Consider the following 21,640-nt stretch of genomic DNA (forward strand, 5'->3'; position numbering starts at 1 on the left):
TCTTTCCTTTGATTTTGGTATCATCTCTACTTTTAGTGTTGAAGATTTGGTTGCTTACAAGGGTCCACCATCCATCCTAGATGACCCTTTCGTTGAGACTTCTCTTGAGCCCGCTACTTCCCATATCCCTGATTCCATACCATCTCCACTTTTTTTGCCTCTCCCACCAGCACAGAAAGAATTTATTGATGCCATTTTAGATGAGCAAACCATTTTATCCAGTGCTGGTAGCATTCAACGTTTTTTAGTTCGTTGGCGTGGCCGTCCAGAGTCTGATTCGACTTGGATCACACAAGAGGAGCTTCAGCGTATTGATTCGGACCTTTTGGAGTATTACTAGAGCTGCACTGCGCCGCGTTCGTCAAGGTCGACTTCTTCCGACCCAGGGGGAGTTGGTGCTGATACCAATACCGGACCGCCTGTGACGCGAGTCTACGGTCATCGCAGGAGGAGGGTCCAGCCACTTTCGTTATGGCTGGACTGATTTGATGTAAGTTTATTTTATGTTGATTGGGTTTATGCACATATTGTTATGTTAGGGTTTTTATGGGATTAGTTTATTTGTAGGGACCTTTTTGTATTTTGTAACCGTATATATGGGTCTATGCATTTGATGACTGGGATGATGATGAATGTTTAAAATTTGCCTCCCTTCTACTCTTCTTCCCTTCTCTGTTCTTCTTCATCCTCTTTCCTCCTCTTCCTCTCTTCTCCTTCTTTCTCTCCACTTCACTCTCGTAGCAGTACTGCATTAGCCAAGATGGATTGTTACAATAGACATGTTTCTGCAAAGGGTAAAAGTTAGTGGCTTTCATGCAAAATGCGTTCATTACAATAACAATAATATGTAATCCATCAAGAGTGTTGGATTATCTAACAATTGTCAGTTCATCAATCAATGTTTTCTTTTGGTTCTCCATAAAAAATTCTTCTCTGAGCTTATGCTGTACAATATCAAAAGAAACATATCATGTAAAGTAATATCAATCACAATTACATAATTGTGTTTAAAGAATAATAGAGGAAATTAGCTTAGTTCTTAAGGTAAATGCTACAATGAAATCTATAATTGCTTCATATCAGTAGATATATATAAATAGAGAATTTCTTTGATGACCTAGAAATGAGCTTTGAAAAGGACAACCTCCGTCACAAAAAATAGGGAGATACTACTAGGGTGATTCATATAATCCATCTGTGAGTGGGATGTTTCTTTTGGAGATCTTATGCATGGGTCGTAGCTATTTCAAAGATACTGATCGCCTCCCTTAACCAACCCCCACCCTACCAAAAGGGGAAAAAAAAGGGAAAAAAGGTTCTTTTGCTTGCCCTAATGGATGAGTATTCATTGCAAGGTATGCTGAACCGGTCGGTTCAGCCTGTACCGAACCGGTGCCGATATGCACCGGTACGGTTCGACGTATAAAAACGGTTCCGACCCAAACCGGCTAGTTCCGTACTTGTACCGGTGCGAACCGGGCCGGTTCGCGTCGACCCAGTTATTTTTTCTGGCGCCTGCGCGCAGGGCAGCGTGCCCCACGCGCTGGGAAGAGCGCCTACGCGGGCTCCAGCCCGCATGGGTGACTTAATGCCACAGAGAGGCAAATAGATTATTTTTGAGAAAATGCGCGCGGACGCACGAGCGGAGAATCGTGCGCCCGTGCGCGATTTCCTGCGCCGGAACCGCGCCCGCGGCCGATTCCCCAGCAGGGAATCGCGCCCGTGCGCGGTACCCCGCGCGGGGCAGCGTGCCCACGCGGGCTTCCAGCCCACATGGGCCATTTAATGCCACACTCAATGCGTCCGCGCGCGTCCGCGGACGCGTTGTTTTTCATTTTGTTTTGGTTTTTTTTTACGTTCGCGCGCGCGGGGCCGCGGACGAGCTCCATACCGGTACCGGTGCTCACTGGTATGTCGGTACAGTCGGTCCGGCGAACCTTGATTCATTGGTTATATGCGATTTACCATGATTTAGGTGGAGCCCCCATTCCTACCAAAATTATTGGCTGGATTCATGTATAGATATTTGTGGTCATAATTGTCACCTTTTCTTCAGGTGATACAATAAATTGATTCTATGTATACGACACTAGAAAACTGGCATAAGAGCATGGAGAGATGTTGGGACAATATAAAGGATTTGTACCCGTCTAATCGCTAAGATATCACTTGACTGAGATGAGAACCTTATGCACCAAAAAGGAAAAGGAGATGAGAACCTTAGTCCATAGCTCAGTTTTTATGTACTTTAGCAACTTTGAAGTCTAGGGTTGAATTTATCTTGGCTATAAAACAAGAGAAAAGGGTTCCCCAACATTGTGTTATGTGTTTGGAGCACTTGATCAATGTCTGAACTTTTTAAGATTTCACAGTGAAATCACACTAAGTTTGCTTATTTATGCTCAGTGCTTCTTTATCAAATAGTGTGTGTGGGTTCTTAGGTTGACTTTTTGATTTTCTTCTGCAGATGACAACAGCAATATCAATCGAAGATGTTCGTAGGGAGGTGAAAATCCTGAAAGCTTTGTCTGGGCATAAACATCTTGTCAAATTGTATGATGCATGTGAGGATGCCCTTAACGTCTACATAATTATGGAGTATGTCATATTTGTTATCTTTCCAGTTTGATGCTTCTTTAACTGTACTAATTTATAATGATGTAACTATGTATATATTTCTACTTTTTCTGCTAATTTCCAATTAAATGTGCATCTGTATCACAGTTTTGTAGTTTCTTTTTTTTTTTTCTAGATTTGGTCAATACAAGTTTGTTTTTGACATGAATAACCTAAGATATGGTTCGTATAGGCTGATGATCTTGTTATCATTTAGTGCTTTGTTGCATGTTGGTTCATCCATTTTGTATTTCCTTGATGTTCTCTTCATTTTTTATCAGATTATGTGAAGGTGGGGAATTATTAGATAGAATTCTATCCAGGTAAGTAAATATAGCTTCTTCCAATGTAAGTCTTCCATTTAAGTATTTTTATATCTAATTTTTTAATCAGGCATGCTCTTACCTTAAAATCCTGATTTCCTATTCTTCTAAAGGGGTGGAAGGTACACAGAGGAAGATGCAAAAGCAATTGTTGTGCAAATATTAAGTGTAGTTGCCTTTTGTCATCTTCAAGGTGTTGTGCATCGTGATCTAAAGCCAGAGGTCTCTACATATCTGTTGTTTCCTGCATGGAAGTAATTTATTTGTTTCTCAAGTTATTATTCTTTTCCAAAATATCAAACTTGTCTTAGCTGCTGCTTTTTTTCTCTTTTTGATGCATATTGACAGAATTTTCTCTTCACCAATAGAGACGAAAATGGTACCATGAAGTTAATTGATTTTGGGCTTTCTGATTTTATCAGACCAGGTGAAAGTTGATTAATTGCTACATCAATTTTCATCACATTATTGATTTTATAAAGCAGAGCGGCAAAGTTAAATTGGTTCCTTCTATTTTACTATATACATTGATGGGTTCTTTATTGTCTCTATCTTGTTTGCCTGTTTACTCCATACTGCTGTTTTTCTTTAGGTTTTTGGAATCTGGAAATTTTCAAGTATGAAATACAAATATTAGACTTTCTTGCAGCATTTGTTACATGGAATCTTCTATTGATTGCTGTACCAATATCTGTTTCACTTTGACACCATAAGTTTTACCAGAAATTTCGTATTTTATCTTGAAATTAAGTGCACTTGATTTTTTTCCTAAGCTATGTATATTCCACAATACCTACAATTTGAAAGTCCTGTATTCTGGAAAAAAATAACCATGCATCAGTGCACTAAATGATTGGCAGTTTTAATGCTTAAACATGTTGACCTTTGGTACATATATGTTTTTAAGATATGTAGATCATAATCACATGATTGGATCGAAAATTTACATGTCCTACTGTGCATTTAACATATTATCACTTATACCGTCCACTTTTGTATCCACTTGATGCACAGGTAAATGACTTTAGATGTCTTAGATTATTATCAATTGCTTGCATCATTATTCTGAGATGCCATGGTTGATTTTGCATCAAGTGTACTAATGTCTCGATACACTCGAGTGTGTATTACTAAACCCTCTCTCTCTCTCTCTCTCTCTCTCTCTTTCTCTCTGCGTGTGTGCGCGCGCACCATGAACAAGAATGCGAGAAATAATATGACATGAAGATGTAGGCCATGAGGTTTGTGCCACAAGGTTACTTATGAGAAACTAGTCTGCAGTGGTTTCCTGCCTGTTTCTCTATAATGATTTGAAAAAAAATTCCCTCTAGGTTCCTCTGCTTTCCTTTTTGTGTTTCCCATCAATTTCACTTGATTTAGTTTGCAATGCCTGTTTACATGGAAACTCTAAGTTGTATAGGGAACTCCTTTCCTGGATATTATGAGGAATAGTACTAATTTATTAACTTATTAATTTGTGATAGCACAAATATAAGATACTCTAGTAAATTAATAGAGTCAGGCAGGATTTTGGTGGGTGACCAATAAAGCTGAACTTTTGAGTACCAAAGCATATTGTACTTGAACTCCAGAAATTTTGATGATTATTCTGATGTCAGTCTGCTGAACTAGTCTTGAATTCATAGCTAAAGCTACGTTTGACAAGAGAGGGTTCTGCCATGAAATCTGAATTGTCAGTTGAATGGAAGGGTAATTTACCTTCTTCGTTGCAACTTCCAGCTTAAGCAACTGTGGAGCAACATTTTAAATTTCCCTAGACTTGGAAAGAGTCTAGATGAAGGGGAAAGATTTCAATTTATGTTGGGGCAATTGAAATACTTGAATCATTAAGCTTGAATATTAGTTTTCTTATGTGGAATACTCATGTTATAACTTCTGCATTTGTTGAACCATTTTACTTTGTCTTCTGTAAGTTTTCTGGAACTATTAAAATATGGGAACACAAACACATTTTAATTCGTGCTTCTTGTTAATTTTGTTTTTTGTACTTTTGCGTCACTTGTTTGTCAAAAGTGCCTGCATGCTCATGCAGATTTAACATTAAAAATAAAAATAAAAGCTTATCATTAACTAAAATTGATTCTTAATTGTTTAAATATTCTTTCGTTGGTAATTTCAATACCATAATCTTCATCGACTAAGTGATGCTGGGTAATCAGATATTCTACTTATTACTATTATTTTACTTTGTTCCTTTCTTTTTTCACTGCATGATGCTCGTGTTTTGTTTATTATTATTATTATCATCATCATTTGTTGGATTGTTCAGATGAAAGGCTAAATGACATTGTTGGAAGTGCATACTATGTTGCACCTGAGGTCCTACATAGATCATATAGTGTGGAAGCAGATATGTGGAGTATTGGTGTCATCACATATATCTTGTTATGTGGCAGTAGACCTTTCTGGGCACGAACTGAGTCAGGAATCTTTCGTTCTGTGCTTAGAGCTGATGCTAACTTTGATGATTCACCTTGGCCTGCTGTATCACCGGAAGCTAAAGATTTTGTGAAAAGGCTATTGAATAAGGACTACAGGAAAAGAATGACTGCTGCTCAGGCTCTGAGTAAGATTCCAGTTCTCATTACTGATTCATAATTTTATATTACGCAGGTTGCTCATCATCTAATAAATTTGTACTTAGTCCATTATTTTCCTGGTTTCTGAATTTCCTCGACGACTGCTAGATGTAGGACTAAGAAGTTCAAATTTAGTCTCCATTTTGTGAGACTTTATTTATGGTTATTTGTGGAAACTAATGTGTTTCCGTGATGACAGCTCACCCATGGTTGCAAGATGAACAGATACAAATCCCTTTAGATGTACTAATATATAAGTTAGTCAAATCATTCCTTCGTGCCACACCTCTCAAACGTGCTGCATTGAAGGTATGGTTTTAACAAGTCTTAAAATTCTTGTTTCGTTGTTATTTATTTGACATGCTGGTTCCACATTTTACTATCGATCTCAATGATATGAAATGTTCGTTATACATGCATTAACTTGTGTGATTTTGTTTATCTGCTTGATGAAAGAAATTGGTATTTAAGTCAAATGATCAATTCTAATTAGAAATGCATTGACATGATGCTGTTGCTTAGTCGTGTTACCAGATTTTATCTACTTAATTCCTGTTTGTAAATATAATTATATGCCTTATCATCTTTGTCAGTTCTGTCTACTACAGATTAAGATTGTGAGAAGGAAGAAGGAATCTTAAGCTCATGAAATGTCTTAAGCAGGACATATGCTTTTCTAGTAGATTCAGTTGAAACACAACCTACAACGAGCATGAACATGAACTTTTTAATTTGGATTTATTTAAATGCTAGAGGTACAACTTGAACATAAATTGGCCTGGTTTACTCAAAAGAAAGGATGTATGCAAACATGATGGGGTTACAAGTTGGAGAGAGATCACATGGTGGTCGAAGTTATGGGGAAGAAGTGATAGGGACTCTTGAAAATACAATTGCCATTGTTGCATTCTCAAATATACCTTTTTGAGATCCCTTGATAACCACAAGTTCTCTCCTAATATTTTCAAAGAAAAAAATATTTAAAACTTAAAAGAGCTATGCATAAATGTAGAATATATGTAAAAATTCTTGCAAAATAATATTGTAACATATGCATGTTATGACATTTTCATGATTTAAGTTGATTATTTCTTCAATGAAACTATATAGTTTTACATGTTGAATTTCAAACTTATATACTAAAAGCAAAACAAGTTAAGAATTTAGTAATATAAAAATTTAAAAGGATGGATGGTAACTAGCAAAGCTAGTTTCATCTGTATAGCTATTAAATATGTCTTATTTTGCATGTTTCAGCTGTGATCAGCCTAGTTTCACTTGAAGACAAGTTTACTAGATGAAAATTGATGAACTTTGGAAGAGTTTGAATTAAGTCTGCAAAAGATATATAACTATATGATATTATGTTTTGACTTGATTTGTCAGAGAAATAAAATATTTTTTCATGCTAGTTATGAACTAAAAAGGAATTGGAGAAGGAATGACCACACTAGAGAGGAAGATTCTCTGTTTAACGTTGGGGGTGGGCTAGCAGTGAGTCAGAATTGTTGTTGTGCTAAAATGAATTAATTTTCAAATACATATATTTCTTTTTTGAATGGTAAGAATGGATTTAAACTAATGCTTTAATATCAGTCGCAAGCACATGCACATGTATGGATAGATACACATGACACAAATTTTTTGGCCACTTAGGTGCTGCTTGCTTGCCTGCAGTTGGACAGGCTGCACTTGAATTGCAAGCATCTAAAATGACCATCTGTTGTCTGCAATTGCATCTGCAGGTAGGATTCAAATTGCAAAAAGCCCAAATCCTGCAATTGGAATGGTACAGAAAATTGGCTGCAATTGGAAGCAGCCCTCTGGAGAATCCCCTCACCATTCTCCAACTACTGAAATTTAAGATTATATAATTTTAACATGTTAAGTATATATTAGTTATTTTATTAAGTATATTAGATATAAATTTATTACCACAGCAATGTGTGCAATTATTATAATATTAGACAACTTCTATAAAGTTTTATTATTATGATAGTTGTTGTTATAATGTATAATAACCATTTTATAATATGGCTTTATTATTATGATTGTAATATACTTATTTAATTATTATTGTATCATATAACTAATTTTAATCTATATAATATAATAATAATAATAATAATCAAAATCATTTTAGGTTAAATAATTGAATTGTAATTATTAGTTATTATAATAATATTATGAATATATATATTTATAGTTATAGACTTATAGTGGTATATCTTATTACTATAAAATCTAATTATTATTGTAATATACTTATTTAATTAGTATTGTTACATAATGACTTATTGCAATCTATAGAGCAAGTAACTAAATTATACTAGAATAACTATTATGTAATATTTTTAGTTATTATAATAATATTGCAAATATATATTTATAGTTGTAATAGTATATATTATCATTATAATAACAAATTATTTTGTAGCGTTAAAATTACTTTTAGTAACTATTTTTATAATAATCCAATAATATTTTCATCATAATATTAGTTTTTTATTATAATTATGAAAATAATATGATAATTCTAATATTATAATAAAAAAAGAAAATAATTCATTGTTTCCATAGGATAACCTTACCAAATTAGGGGTTATCATATCTCTTTCGGCATCATACAACCAAATTACTTACTTTTCAATTTTCAATTATAGACAATCAAACATGAATATTTTTCTTTTTTGCAACGGCAATTAAGTTACAACATTTCTGATTGCAACATGGTCAATTATTCAAACGTTGATTAGGATTTTGTTTTGAAAAATTTTGCTTATTATTTTAACTAAAGTATGTGGCACAAGAAAGAGGGTGAGCTTTGATGCAATGGTAAGGTTGCTCTATTGTGATCTGGAGGTTATCGCTTTGAAACACAGAAACAACTTCTCCACACATGGAGTAAGGTTGCATACTTTTGACCCTCCCTTGACTCCGTAATGGCGGCCTCATGTACTAGGACACCCTTTTACATGGCACATCAAAATTGGTTTTTATAGTTTTTGATATTTTGATGCTTTTGACAGGCTTTATCTAAAGCTCTTCCAGAGGATGCACTCTTATATCTTAGGTTGCAGTTCAAGCTACTAGAACCAAGCGAAGATGGACTTATCTCTCTCGAAAATTTTCGGATGGTTAGTGTTGGGCATTTGACTTTCTATAACATGCAGTAGGATATGGTAATCGTAGAAGAGACTACTATTACAGTAAATTAAAATTTTATACATTATTAGTATTTGTTTGATCTATTAATTTTTTTCATGATTGTACTTATGTGATCTTATGCCATTGTGATTTAGGCTCTTATGCGAAATGCAACTGAAGCAATGAAGCAGTCCAAGGTTCCTGATATTTTGAAATTGGTGCGGCATATATTCCTTTAATAGTTATAATAGTGGCCTAAATCCCTTTTTGTGCAAGCCTTTATCGTTAAAACATTATTTTCATCTAGTTTCTATAATTTGTTTTCGGTTATATGCTCTTGATTGTTTTGTTCTAAAACTCTTTTTGATAACAAGGTTTCCTGTACCAATTTGTATCACTCAATACCGACCATATTTACTGTGTAAATAAGATAATATAGTGTCGAGGTTCAGTTTGATATATGAGTCAAACTGGTCCATACAAGTTTGAACCGAGCAGAACTGCTTGTATTGCTCGGTACCAACTCGTACCATTTGGTTTTGCGTAGTGCCATAACGGAGAGTGAGAAAATAGTGCAGGAGCCTATATTGGTAGGGATATGTACTGTACTAATTGTACTATACCGTACCGAACCGCTAATATATCAGTGTGATTTCTAGTACTAGTTTTGTGGACCTTGCTTTTTAATGTGGGCAAGGATTTAAAATATTGTATCATACTAGTTTTAGCATACTGTACGCCTTAGTGATATTAGTGATAGATCAATACTTGGTACACCCATTGTTATCATTTTGTTACTAACGTGACAGTTAGTGTCACGCTTATTATGCTAGCGCCAACTATTGTATCATGTATCAGTACAATGTGGTATGCACATGTACTATATCATACTAGCACCTGATTAGTGTGGATCCCTTTATTGAGAATTTAAACCTTCAGACAAATAGATTTTGAACAAATTATTATAGTTCCATGAACACATCTAGATATAAAACATTATCTATACATTTAGAGTGTATAGAATCTGAATTTAAGTAATTACTGTTTATGCATCATTTTTTAAAGTTGTTTAGGTATTCCATTATTTAAATATAGGGTGTATAGAATCTGCAAGGTAAGGCTGCTTTCATATGACCCTCCTAAGACCTTGCAATGATGGTACAAGGTCGCCCTTATTTTTTTATTTAGCTATAAACTTAAGTCAAAAATTAAGATTAGGAGGCATGGAATGCCCGTACGGGCCGTACGTACCGGTCCGGTCCTAGACCGGTACCAGAACCACAAGAAAACCGGTATCTCCGGTTTTCTTGTGCGAACCGGCTGGTACGGAGCCGGTACCGCTTGGTACCGGCCTCGTACCGGTGCGAACCGGCCGGTTCGCACCGGTACGAATTTTTTTTTTTTTTATGAACCACAGCACGAGGCGCTGTGGTTTTTGGCTCGTGGTACCGGCCGGTACTGTACCGATACCGGCCGGTACGTATCGGACCGGTACCGGTACGGCGGACCTTGTTAGGAGGTCTCAAAACAGGAAGGTTTTCTTCTTTCTCCATCTCTCTCTCTCTCTCTCTCTTGATTGAAGAGCCTAGATACCTTTGATCCCCAAAATGTTAGTTAGTGAAGGTGGGATTTGATCTCAAGTTGCTTGGTCCAACAGCCGGGAACTTTACCAACTTTATAAGCTATCACCATCAGGCGATCTGGTTTTTTATGTAAACGGATTTGATAATGAAATTATGAAGTTATTGATTTATCTTCCATGTGCCTCTTTTGGTGTAATTTTGTAACATAGATGTGGGACCTTCAAACTTTAGGTGCAAAGCCTAGATTGTTAATGTTGAAGGCCATACATTATTATCTATTATTTTTCCCCTTTTTTTCTTTTTCTTTTTTTTTTCCTCCTTCCTTTTAATCCTAAGTTATTGGATGGAGGATGTTGGCAGCAGCCATTGAAGACCTATAAAAGGCATCCTACTGCTAGTTCTAATTCTCAAGCCTTAATTTGGAATATGCCAGATGATACGGGGCCCTTCTGGAATCTTGCTTATGGTCAACTAGTCATTATTAAAAATTTTATGTTTTTCAGTGGTACGATAATGTTGGTTTAGTTTTATGAACAGTTTCTTAAGTTTTTAGAGTCAAGAGTATTTTGTAATTTTTCAGATTTTCTGGACATGGGCTGTCATAGGTCTTATGGTTTGTATTTTAGATCTATTCATGTTTTGGAGCTTTATTTATGGTCATTAGGGGGTCTTATTAGTCAAAATTGTAGATTTGTTATTTGGAGTCCAAGTCCTAGTAGGAGTAGGAGTATTAGAACTCTATAAATAGGGCTGTAATCTCTTGTTATGAAGGCAATCAAAAATTTTGGAGATGTTCTCAGCAATTATGTTTTATTTTAGAGTTGTGTGACGAAATTCCAACCCTAGGTGTGATGCCTATAGAATTCTAGAAGTGATTTCTAGAAAATCTCTCTTTTCTTTAATTACTGCACCCTAAACCCTCAAATTCAGATCTGATTCAATCCCTACTAAACTCTAGCAACTAAAGTGGAGAAAGAAGATTGGAGGCATACTTCAATTTTTCAGATGCTAGTTTGTTGTGGAAGACAAGCTAAGAAGCTTATTAGTGATGGAGAAAGCTGTATGAATATTGTTTCAGCATCGACAGTTGAGCACCTCTAGCTTCCGAGGGAACCACACCCTCAACCACACAAGGTTACTTCAATCGACAACACTATTCCTGTAAATCAAATATGTCTTTTCTCATTCTCTGCTGGCTATTACAAAGATTTATATATTGTGATGTGATTCCTATGAATGTTACTCATATTATTCTTGGTCGACCATGGCTTTATCATTGAGAAGTGCAACGTTCTAGTAAAGAAAACACATACATTCTCGTTTGATAAGGGAACAATTGTTTTGAAGAGACTATAGTTGAAATAGAAAAATTTAAGAAACCAAATTCCCAGACTGCTGAAAGGAAGAAAGATGCTCACCCAAAGGCTAAAGTTGTTGCTGAAAATAAGAAAATGCACCTCACTATCCTACCCATGAAGTGCTTTCATGCTGAGGGCAAGAAATTATGTATTATTTGTGCTGTAGTAGTTCAAGAAGTGAAAGAAATTGCTACTGGTTGTGACTCAAATATGCCTTCGGAAGTGACTAAATTGCTGTTTGAGTTTTCTGATATAGCACCTGAAGAGTTGCCTAATAAACTCCCTCCTTTGCGTAATTTTCAGTCTTCTATAGATTTTATACCGAGGTCTCAATTGCCTAACCTTCCCGCCTATCACATGAATCCAAGTGGCAACTCAAAAGGCAAGTAGAAGAGTTGTTGTCTAAGGGACATATTCACGAAGTTTGAGTCTGTGTGCTGTTCCTGCTTTAGCTACACCAAAGAAGGAAGGTTCTTGGCATATGTGTGTTGATAGCAGGCTATTAACAAGGTTTCTGTCATGTATGGGTTTTCTATTCCTCGTCTTGATAATATGTTGGATGTTATGGGTGTTTTACTATCTTTTCAAAGATAGATTTGAAGAGTGGCTTTTATCAAATTGTATAAAGCCTGAAGATGAATGGAAGAAGCTTTTACGACTAAGATGACCTCTACGAGTGGCTGGTCATGCCTTTTGGCCTTACTAATGCCCCTAGCACATCCATGTGCTTCATGAGTCATATATTACAACCCTTTATCGGACACTTTGTGGTTGTTATTTTGATGATATTTTGATATATAGTGAGACCAAAGAAGAGCACATCTTTCATGTACAGCAAGTTACGAGATTTCTTTTCCAAGAGAAGCTTTACATAAATTTGAAGAAGTGTACATTCATGACTTTAAGTGTTGTCTTTTTGGGCTTTGTTGTTTCTTCTAAAGGAGTGGAGATTGATCTGGAAAAGATCTAAGCTAGTGGGGGCTTATTAGTCAAAATTGCAGATTTGTTATTTGGAGTCCAAGTCCAAGTAGTGGTAGGAATATTAGAACTCTATAAATAGGGCTGTAATCTCTTGTTATGAAGGAAATAAAAAATTTCAGAGATTTTCTCAGAAATTATGTTTTTTTTTTAGAGTTGTGTGATGAAATTCCAACCCTAGGTGTGATGCCTATAGAATTCTAGAAGTGATTTCTAGAAAATCTCTCTTTTCTTTAATTACTGCACCCTAAACCCTCAAATTCAGATCTGATTCCATCCCTATTAAACTCTAGCAACCAAAAGCAACAAACCTGGGGGCACCCATCCATCAATTAGCCTTTAGATTCATAAACCAAACAAGATTTTTATTCTAGGTAGCAGAGTGTATGCAAAAGTTTGATGAATTGAAGACTAGGAGCCATGTTGTGGAAGATCCCTGCCAAATGCTTGCGCGATTTAAGGGTTGTTTAAGGGCTGATATAAGGAGAGAATTAATTTAACAGCCAATTTATAGTGTGGAACATGCATTTCAAGTGGCTCTAGACATGGAAGAGCATTTGATATTCTTATCACTAGAAAAATTTGGGTCTTAAGCTGGGGAGACTGCAGCTAAGAGACCTAATGATGCAAATCATAGAATGACATCATCACCTTCACAGTCTTTTAGTTGTTCTAGTGGGTCTGAGCCTTCTTCTTATGGGGCTGATTCCAAAGGGAAGGCAGTTGCGGCTAATAGACCAAATGGGAGGGATAACAAGAACATCTATTTTAAGGGGGGAGAGCCTGGTAACATGAGGTGTCAATGTCCAAGAAAGAATAACCTACATGTTGGGGTGGAACAACAACAAGAAGATGAGCAAATGCAAGAGGAAGAAAATGAGGATTGCGGGATTTCTATGGGGACTTATGCAGCTGACAATTTGGAAGAGGATAAAGTGGATACTTCCCTCCCTTCCATTATTCAAAGGATATTTGCAGTACTCATATTCGTTTTCTGTGAGGAGCCGGTGTACCAAAAAAAAAAAAACAAAAGGATATTTGCAGCCCCTAAAGTGGAGAAAGAAGATTGGAGGCATGCTTCAATTTTTCTGATGGAGGCATACTTCAATTTTTCAAATGCTAGTTTGTTGCGGAAGACAAGCTAAGAAGCTTATTATTGATGGAGAAAGTTGTATGAATATTGTTTCAGCATCCACAGTTGAGCACCTCTAGCTACCGTGGGAACCACTCCCTCAACCATACAAGGTTACTTGAATCGACAACACTATGCCGGTAACTCAAAGATGTCGTCTCCTTCTCTACTGGCTATTACAAAGATTCTATATGGTGTGATGCGATTCCTATGAATGTTACTCATATTATTCTTGGTCATCCTTGGCTTTATGATTGAAAAGTGCAATGTTCTAGTAAAGAAAACAATTATACTTTCTCTTTTGATAACAAAATAATGTTTTGAAGGGACTATAGTTGAGATGGAAAAATTTAAGAAACCAAGTTTCTAGGTTCCTGAAAAGAAGAAAGTTGGTGACCCAAAGGCTAAACTTGTTGCTGAAAATAAGAAAATGCACCTCACTATGAAGCGCTTCCTTGCTGAGGGCAAGAAATTATGTATTATTTGTGCTGTATTAACTTGAGAAATGAAAGAAATTGCTACTGGTTGACTCAAATATGCCTTCGGAAGTGACTAAGTTTCTGTTTGAGTTTTCTGATATAACACCTGAAAAGTTACCTAATGAACTCCGCATAATATGCAGCATTCTATAGATCTTATACCGGGATCTCAATTGTCTAACCTTCCCCCCTATCACATGAATCCAAGTGGCAACTCAAAAGGCAAGTAGAAGAGCTGTTGTATAAGGGACATATTCATGAAAGTTTGAGTCTGTGTGCTGTTCCTGCTTTATTTACACCAAAGAAGGAAGGCTCTTGGCAATTGTGTTGATAGCAAGCTATTAAGAAAATTACTGTCAAGTATTGGTTTCCTACTCGTCTTGATAAATATGTTTGATTTTATGGGTGGTTTTACTATCTTTTCAAAGATAGATTTGAAGAGTAGCTATCATCAAATTGTATAAAGCTTAGAGGTGAATGGAAGATAGCTTTTACGACAAAGAATGACCTTTATGAGTGGTTGGTCATGCCTTTTGGCCTTACTAATGCCCCTAGCACGTTCATGCGCTTCACGACTGATATATTACAAACCTTTATCGTCCACTTTGTAGTGTTATTTTGATGATATATTGATATATAGTGAGATTAAGGTCTGTTGAATCGGCCCGTATCAGCGGGTTCAGCCTGTACCGGATCAATACTGCTCCTGACTGGTTTGGTACTGCCTTAAAAAATGGTTTTGGCCCCAAAGGGGCCGGAACCGAGCGGTTCCACCTTCGTACCGGTGCGAATCGGTCCGGTTTGCACCGGTACAAGCCCGATATCGATGTGAACCGGGCTGGTATCGGGCTCATCTTCTTCCTCTTCAATGGAGGAGAGGAGAAGGTGGCGTAGTGACCGCAGCAACACGAGGGCCTGAATCCCTCCTCCATTTGGGACGGTGCTTGTACGGCCCTTGCCGATGACAGAGGAGAGGGGGTAGCTCCAAGAATGGTGAGCGGCTCGTTGCTCGGGCCCCCGGCGACTGCGCTTCCTTCGGCAGCTGGGGAGGCGGCCCCACCACCGGCGAACAAGGGCCTGGACGGAGTGGACGCTTTGGAGGAGATGAACTGGGGTAGGAGAGGCGATGATGCGGTAGGACAAGGGAAGATGATGCAGTTCTCAGCGCTGCGAACTGCCCTCGCACAGGCAGCACGCCCGCGCGGGGGAAGAGCGCCCACGTGCGGGGCAGCGCGCCTGTGCGAGCGCGAGCGCGAGCGGGGAATCGCGCACCCAGCTCGCACCTGTGCGCGATTTTCCGCGCAGGGAACCGCGCTAGCGGTCGGTTTCCTTTGCAGGGAATCACGCCCGTGCGCGGTTCTTCGGGGCCGTGCTCCCACGCGGGACAGCCTGCATGGGCTATTTAATGCTGCCACTTTGTGGCATTTAACGCGGATGCGCGCGCGTCCGTGCATTTTTTTCTGCTTCTGGACTTTGCTGCTCCGTTGGCTCGGTATGGTACCGGTTCGGTTTGGTACTGGTGCCCATCGGTACGTCAATACAATCGGTACGGCAAACCTTGAGTAAGACCAAAGAAGAGCACATCTTTCATCTACAGCAAGTTATGAGATTCCTTCGCCAAGAGAAGCTTTACATAAATTTGAAGAAGTTTTCATTCATGACTTCAAGTGGTCTTTTTGGGTTGTTGTTTCTTCTAAAGGAGTGGAGGTTGATCTGGAAAAGATGAAAGCTATTCGAGAGTGGCTATTCCTTGTACTTTGCATGAAGTTCGAAGTTTTCATAGGTTAGCTTCATTTTATAAGCGTTTTATCAAAAATTTCCGCACTATAATGGCTCCAACCACTAATTGCATGAAAAAAGGATTGGCTGGACCAAGGTCGCAACATGGGCATTTGAAGAAGTTAAGAAAAAGATGACTGAAGCACCCGTTTTGCACCTTCTAAAATTTTCTAAGGTGTTTGAGATGTATTGTGATGCATCACATGTTGGTGTAGGAGGTGTGCTTAGTCAAAAAAGCCATTCTATAGCTTATTTTAGCGAGAAGCTGAATGAAGCTAAGCAAAAGTATTCAATTTATGATAAAAAATTCTATATTGTGTTTTAGGCACTTCGTTATTAACGACATTATCTTATTCCTAAGGCGTTTGTATTGTATTCCAACCATGAAGCTCTCAAATATATCAACTCTTAAAGGAAATTGTGCTATTGCTATGGCAAGTTGGTTTTCTTTTTACAAGAATATGCTTTTGTTATTAAGCATAAGGCTGGAACTGAGAACAAACCAGCTGATGCTCTCAGCCATGTAGTTGATTGAGTAGCACGTATTCTTTCTTCTATGGCTGTCCAAGTTATGGGTTTTGATTTGCTTATGAAAGAATATTTTCTTGCAAGGATTTTAGTATCATATATGCTGATCTGATGGCTGGACAGCATGCTAACTATTCAGATTTCCCTTTGCGTGATGGGTATCTTTTCAAAGGAAATCGCTTCTATTTGCCTAATACTTACATGAAGTCATTACAGAACTACATTCCAGTGGGATGGATGGTCTTTTTGGAAGAGATAAAACCATTGCAATGGTTGAGGACCGTCTCTATTAGCTTAGTTTGTTGAGAGATGTTGCTAGAATTGTCTCACGAAATCGGCCTTGTCAAATTTCAAAGGTAAAAAGGAAAAATATAGGTCTGTACACAACATTACCTTTTCCATATAAGCCTTGGCAAGATCTAAGCATGGACTTTGCTCTAAGGTTTCCAAAGACCCTTAGGGTTCATGATTCTATCCGTATGGTTGTGGATCGCTATTCTAAGATGGTTCATTTTGTTCCTTCTTCGAAAACTTATGATGCTTTCCATATTGCTAGAGTCTTCTTTAAAGAAGTTGTTCGTCATTGTGGGTTGCCTAAAACTATAGTGTTTGATTGTGATGCAAAATTCATGAGTTTCTTTTGGTGCACTTCATGGAAGATGCTGAAAACAAAGCTACAATTTTCTTCATTTCATCCACAAATAGTTTGGTTGATTTGCTTTGTTATTGTATTGTTGGTCATGTGGGATCAAGTTCTTCCTATAGCTGAATTTGCTTATAATAGTTTGGTAAATCGAACTACAGGTCACAGCCCCTTTGAGATTGTAACAGGTTCAATTCCAAGGAAGCTAGTTTATTTGGTATCTTGTTGAGCATGTTGTAGTGTTAAAGCTGAAGCTTTTGCCAAGTATATTCATGAGCCACATGATGAAATTCGAAAAAAGATTGCTTTGAGCAATGAAGGCTATAAAGTACATGCTGATTTGAGGAGATGGTTTGTTGATTTCAAAGGAGACATGGTTGTCGTGTGAATGAGACTTCATTCAAAAAGTGCTGATCCCTATAAGATTCTCAAGAAAATCAGCTTTAATGCTTATGTTAACCCGCTCGAAGAAATGGGGATTAGTAATGTCTTTAATGTTGAAGATCTCACTTTGTATAAATGCTATGACAATAATGCACAACATGACACCCCTGTTGCTAGACTTCCACCAGCTTGACGTTTGGAGGAGATTGAAGACATTATTGACCATCAAGTGATTTCTACAAGAGGTGGTGGCTACCAAATGTATCTTGTCAAATGGAGAGGGCATTTGCTTTTGGAGTGTAATTGGATCATTGATGAATAGCTCCAAAAGCATGATCATGATCTTTATGTAGATTCCATGCTTATATACTCGCTGGAGTCGAGTTATCTCAAGCCGGGAAGAGATGATGGAGGATTGTGCCAGCAACCATTGAAAACCTATAGAAGGCACCCTAAGATTGGTTCTGAATTCTGATAGTCAAGCCTTGATTTGGAATGTGTAGGATGATATGGGGCCCTTTTGGGTACTTGCTTAGGGGCAACTATTCATTATGGAATCTTAATTTTATGTTTTCAGCAGTACTATAATGTTTGTTCAGGTTTATGAACATTGTCTTCAGTTTTAAAGTGAGGAGTATTTTTATAATTTTTCAGATTTTCTGGACAAGGACAGCCATAGAGCTCATGGGTTGTATTTTAGGTCTTTATTTTTCGGGGTTTTATTTATGGTCCTTAGTGGGGTCTTGTTAGTCTTACCGATTTGTTATTTAGAGTCCAAGTGCTAGTAGGAGCAGGTGTGTTTGAACTATATAAATTGGGCTATAATCTCTCATTGTGAAGGCAATAAAAAGTTTGAGATTTTTTCTAAGCAATTATGCTTTCTTTTAGAGTTGTGATGCAATTCTAACCCTAGGGTGTGATGCCTATAGGATTCTAGGTGTGATGTCTGGAAAATCTATCTTTTTTCTACTTCTTTTTCTTTAATTACAGCACCCTATACCCTCAAATTCAGATCTAATTCCATCCCCATTAAAACCCTAGCAACCAAAAGCAACAAACCTGTAGCTACCATCCATCAATTAGCCTTCAGATTCACAAAACAAGCAAATTTTTATTTTCTTTTTCCAGCTCACCTAAAATCCTCAAAATTTCATCTTTTTAACCCTATTTTGCAACCAAATTGCATCCCATCCATATACCAACATAAATCCTAGAAACTTATACAAATTTGCTACCTTTTTAAGCCCAAAAGGACCCATTAAGCATCCCTGAGTTTTCCCTAATCAAGGCTGTCCTATACATCTCTCTTAGTTTTTGGCCAAAAATATTGGTCTTCTTAGTTCATACATATTTTATTTCCCATAGGTTTTTATCTCATATAGAATATCAGATTTGTCCTGCAGAATTCTTCCATCTATTGCTCGATCTTAATTGCTCAATTGCATATGATCTTAGGACTCCAATTTAGACCCTAGAACCCTAAACGGTGGGTCAGATAATAGTTATCCATTACCTATTTTCTTCAAGAACATTTACTTTCTGGTAAGTTCATTTTTATTGAAAATTCAGGTTGAATCTAAACTTTCGGCAAATCATTTAAGTAGCCTTAGCATTCTAAAACCATATCAACCCTTATTTCTCCCAGGCAGTCCTTATCAATCTGCTTAAATATGTAAAGTTTCTATTCATATCTAATAACGATGTGTCACTTGTGCAAGTCATTATCCATTTTTGAATGGGTTATCAGTTTAACTTTGCCATACTTAACCAAATCCAATATACTTATCAGTTTTAGGATCCCAACTTGCTTATTCTTACAGTAGTCAGAGTCAATCGGATTAGTGGATATCAATTACAGCCCCTAAGCCAAGGTATATATTTAAGTAAAGCATTGCAAGTACATGATCCAGAATCACCACCACTAGAGGTATTAAGCACTGACTAATTTCAGTGAAAAGTTAATCAAGTCTAGATGTGTTCTGCTCACTGTCTATGATTTTCTTGAACTATGGTCTTCATGCCCTTGCACTAGTATCGGCTTTCTTTCTTTCTCTAACCTTTAAGTAAATTCCAGATGCAGGTTTATCTTTCTTCCTACATTGTTCCTTATGAGGGATCTAACCCACTTCATCTATTTCAATTATTCTTTTTGTTTGGAAAATAGCAGACTTTAGAATTTGAAATAATGCATTAGCTTAAGAAATAGATGAATAGTCAAATCTGGGGCGGTAAACCTTTCTGGATCAGCTGATGCCGCAGTTGTCATATATTTGGCCAAAATGAAATTGGCAAAATTTCTGAAAGAAAGCTCGTTTGAGAGCTAGATTTCTAGTTCTTACCAAAATGAAACACAATGGATTCTAACAACTGTTGACTTTTAACTGAATTGTCAAGCCTAAGATTTTTTAAGTTAAGTATCCATTTATAGTCACTGTCTCGTACTTTCAACTCTAGTAGAACTCAATGTGGATGGAGCTGATCAGCTGATAGTTCTGGCTAACAGCAGGATATTTCAAGACAGCGACTGTCTTAGGCTGTTTGCCCAGCAGAACAATCTAATCAACTTATCCAGTCAGGACCTCTTAGTCTGCTTGATTATGGAGGATTGATCTTTTTTCATTTGAACTGTTTCACCAGAGAACTTAAGGTCATTCACCTGGCAGCTGATTGGCCTTCAAAGGAAATTCCATGAGAAACATATTCTGGTGCCTGAATGGGATAGTTTGCTGCGTCTTCAGAGCACACTTATGGAGAATAAGGATGGTCATAAAATTGCATATTGATGCTGCAACCTGTTGGGCATGACCAAGCTGTACATATCCCTAAATAGCATTATAGTTATTCATAGTGAAAATAATATTAGTAGGGGATGTTAAATCAAAATTTTGAAGCTTTGCATGTTTTGGTATGAGAGGTGAATGACTTCTGCTGTTGTAATGTGGGGCAGGCTATGGTCATTGCTGTTACATTTTAAGCTCATCATTTGCTTGCTCACAATTTGATCTTCAGTAAATCATGCTCATCTTTATTCCTTCGTATAATTACATGATGCTATTTATGACATTCTTATTTTGATGTCTCATCCCATCCTGCATATTTTAGAATCTTTTTATGGCATATAACAGGCACACTTACTGCTATTCAGTTTAAATCCCAGATGGAGCCGCTCTTGTACAGAAGGATGGACTTTGAAGAGTTCTGTGCTGCTGCAATCAGCCCTTACCAGCTTGAGTCTTTGGAGGGATGGGAACGGATCGCAAGTATAGCTTTTGAGTACTTCGAAAAGGAGGGAAATCAAGTCATCTCTGTCGAGGAACTGGCGCAGGTACCAATATGATGATCTGGTATTTTATGCAAAAGCAACAATCTATTTGAACCTGACGAACTTCTGTTTGCAGGAGCTGAACCTTCCTACGGCCCGTTCCATTGTGCAAGACTGGATCAGACAATCAGATGGCAAGCTCAGTTTTCTTGGATTCACCAAGTTTTTGCATGGTGTCACAACTCGTAGCTCGAACATGAGATGCCATTAATGTAATTGCTTCTAATATTAAAATTATTCAATATAGGGCCTGCAATTTTCGTCACTCCATTTCATTTGCCTGAATTTTTTTTTTTTTCTTTTTTCTTGTTTATGTTTGTCATATCTGTTGTAGAGAATGCCTGTAAAGATAAAATTTGTAATGAAGCGCAACGAATGTTCATCTGGCAATGTAGTTGTGGACTTTAATCATATCCTTCCATAGCTGCCTTGTATTGTCTTTAGTAGTAGCACTTTGATCATGTGGTTGGGCCTGTATTTTATTGCCCATCTGGTAGGAGTTTCAACAACTACGTTTCCTCATTCATCTTGAAGGTGCTGCAACTGGAATTGATTCTGGGGGTTGCTAATATCATTTCATGTGGGAAATCACAATGGAGCGAAGATGCCTTATAACCCTGAAACATTATTGTTTGCTTGTTCACAATAAGCTTTGTTTACATCAAACGACGGTGAAAGTTCTGTTAATGTGTATATCCATTCTGTCTTGCGAGTAGCTCTGTTCACTGGCCTGGCTGGGTTCGGGTTGGGTTTTACCCAAGGCATAAC

At 37.3% G+C, this 21,640-nt stretch overlaps 1 pseudogene; it reads left to right on the plus strand.

The window, feature by feature from the left end:
• The window catches only part of LOC103696570, a 35,392-nt pseudogene extending 14,109 nt beyond the window's left edge, over positions 1-21,283 (plus strand).
• Positions 21,284-21,640: the final 357 nt, after the last annotated feature.

The sequence above is a fragment of the Phoenix dactylifera genome, unplaced genomic scaffold, assembly GCF_009389715.1.
Source record: "Phoenix dactylifera cultivar Barhee BC4 unplaced genomic scaffold, palm_55x_up_171113_PBpolish2nd_filt_p 000498F, whole genome shotgun sequence".
Classification (NCBI taxonomy): Eukaryota; Viridiplantae; Streptophyta; class Magnoliopsida; order Arecales; family Arecaceae; genus Phoenix; species Phoenix dactylifera.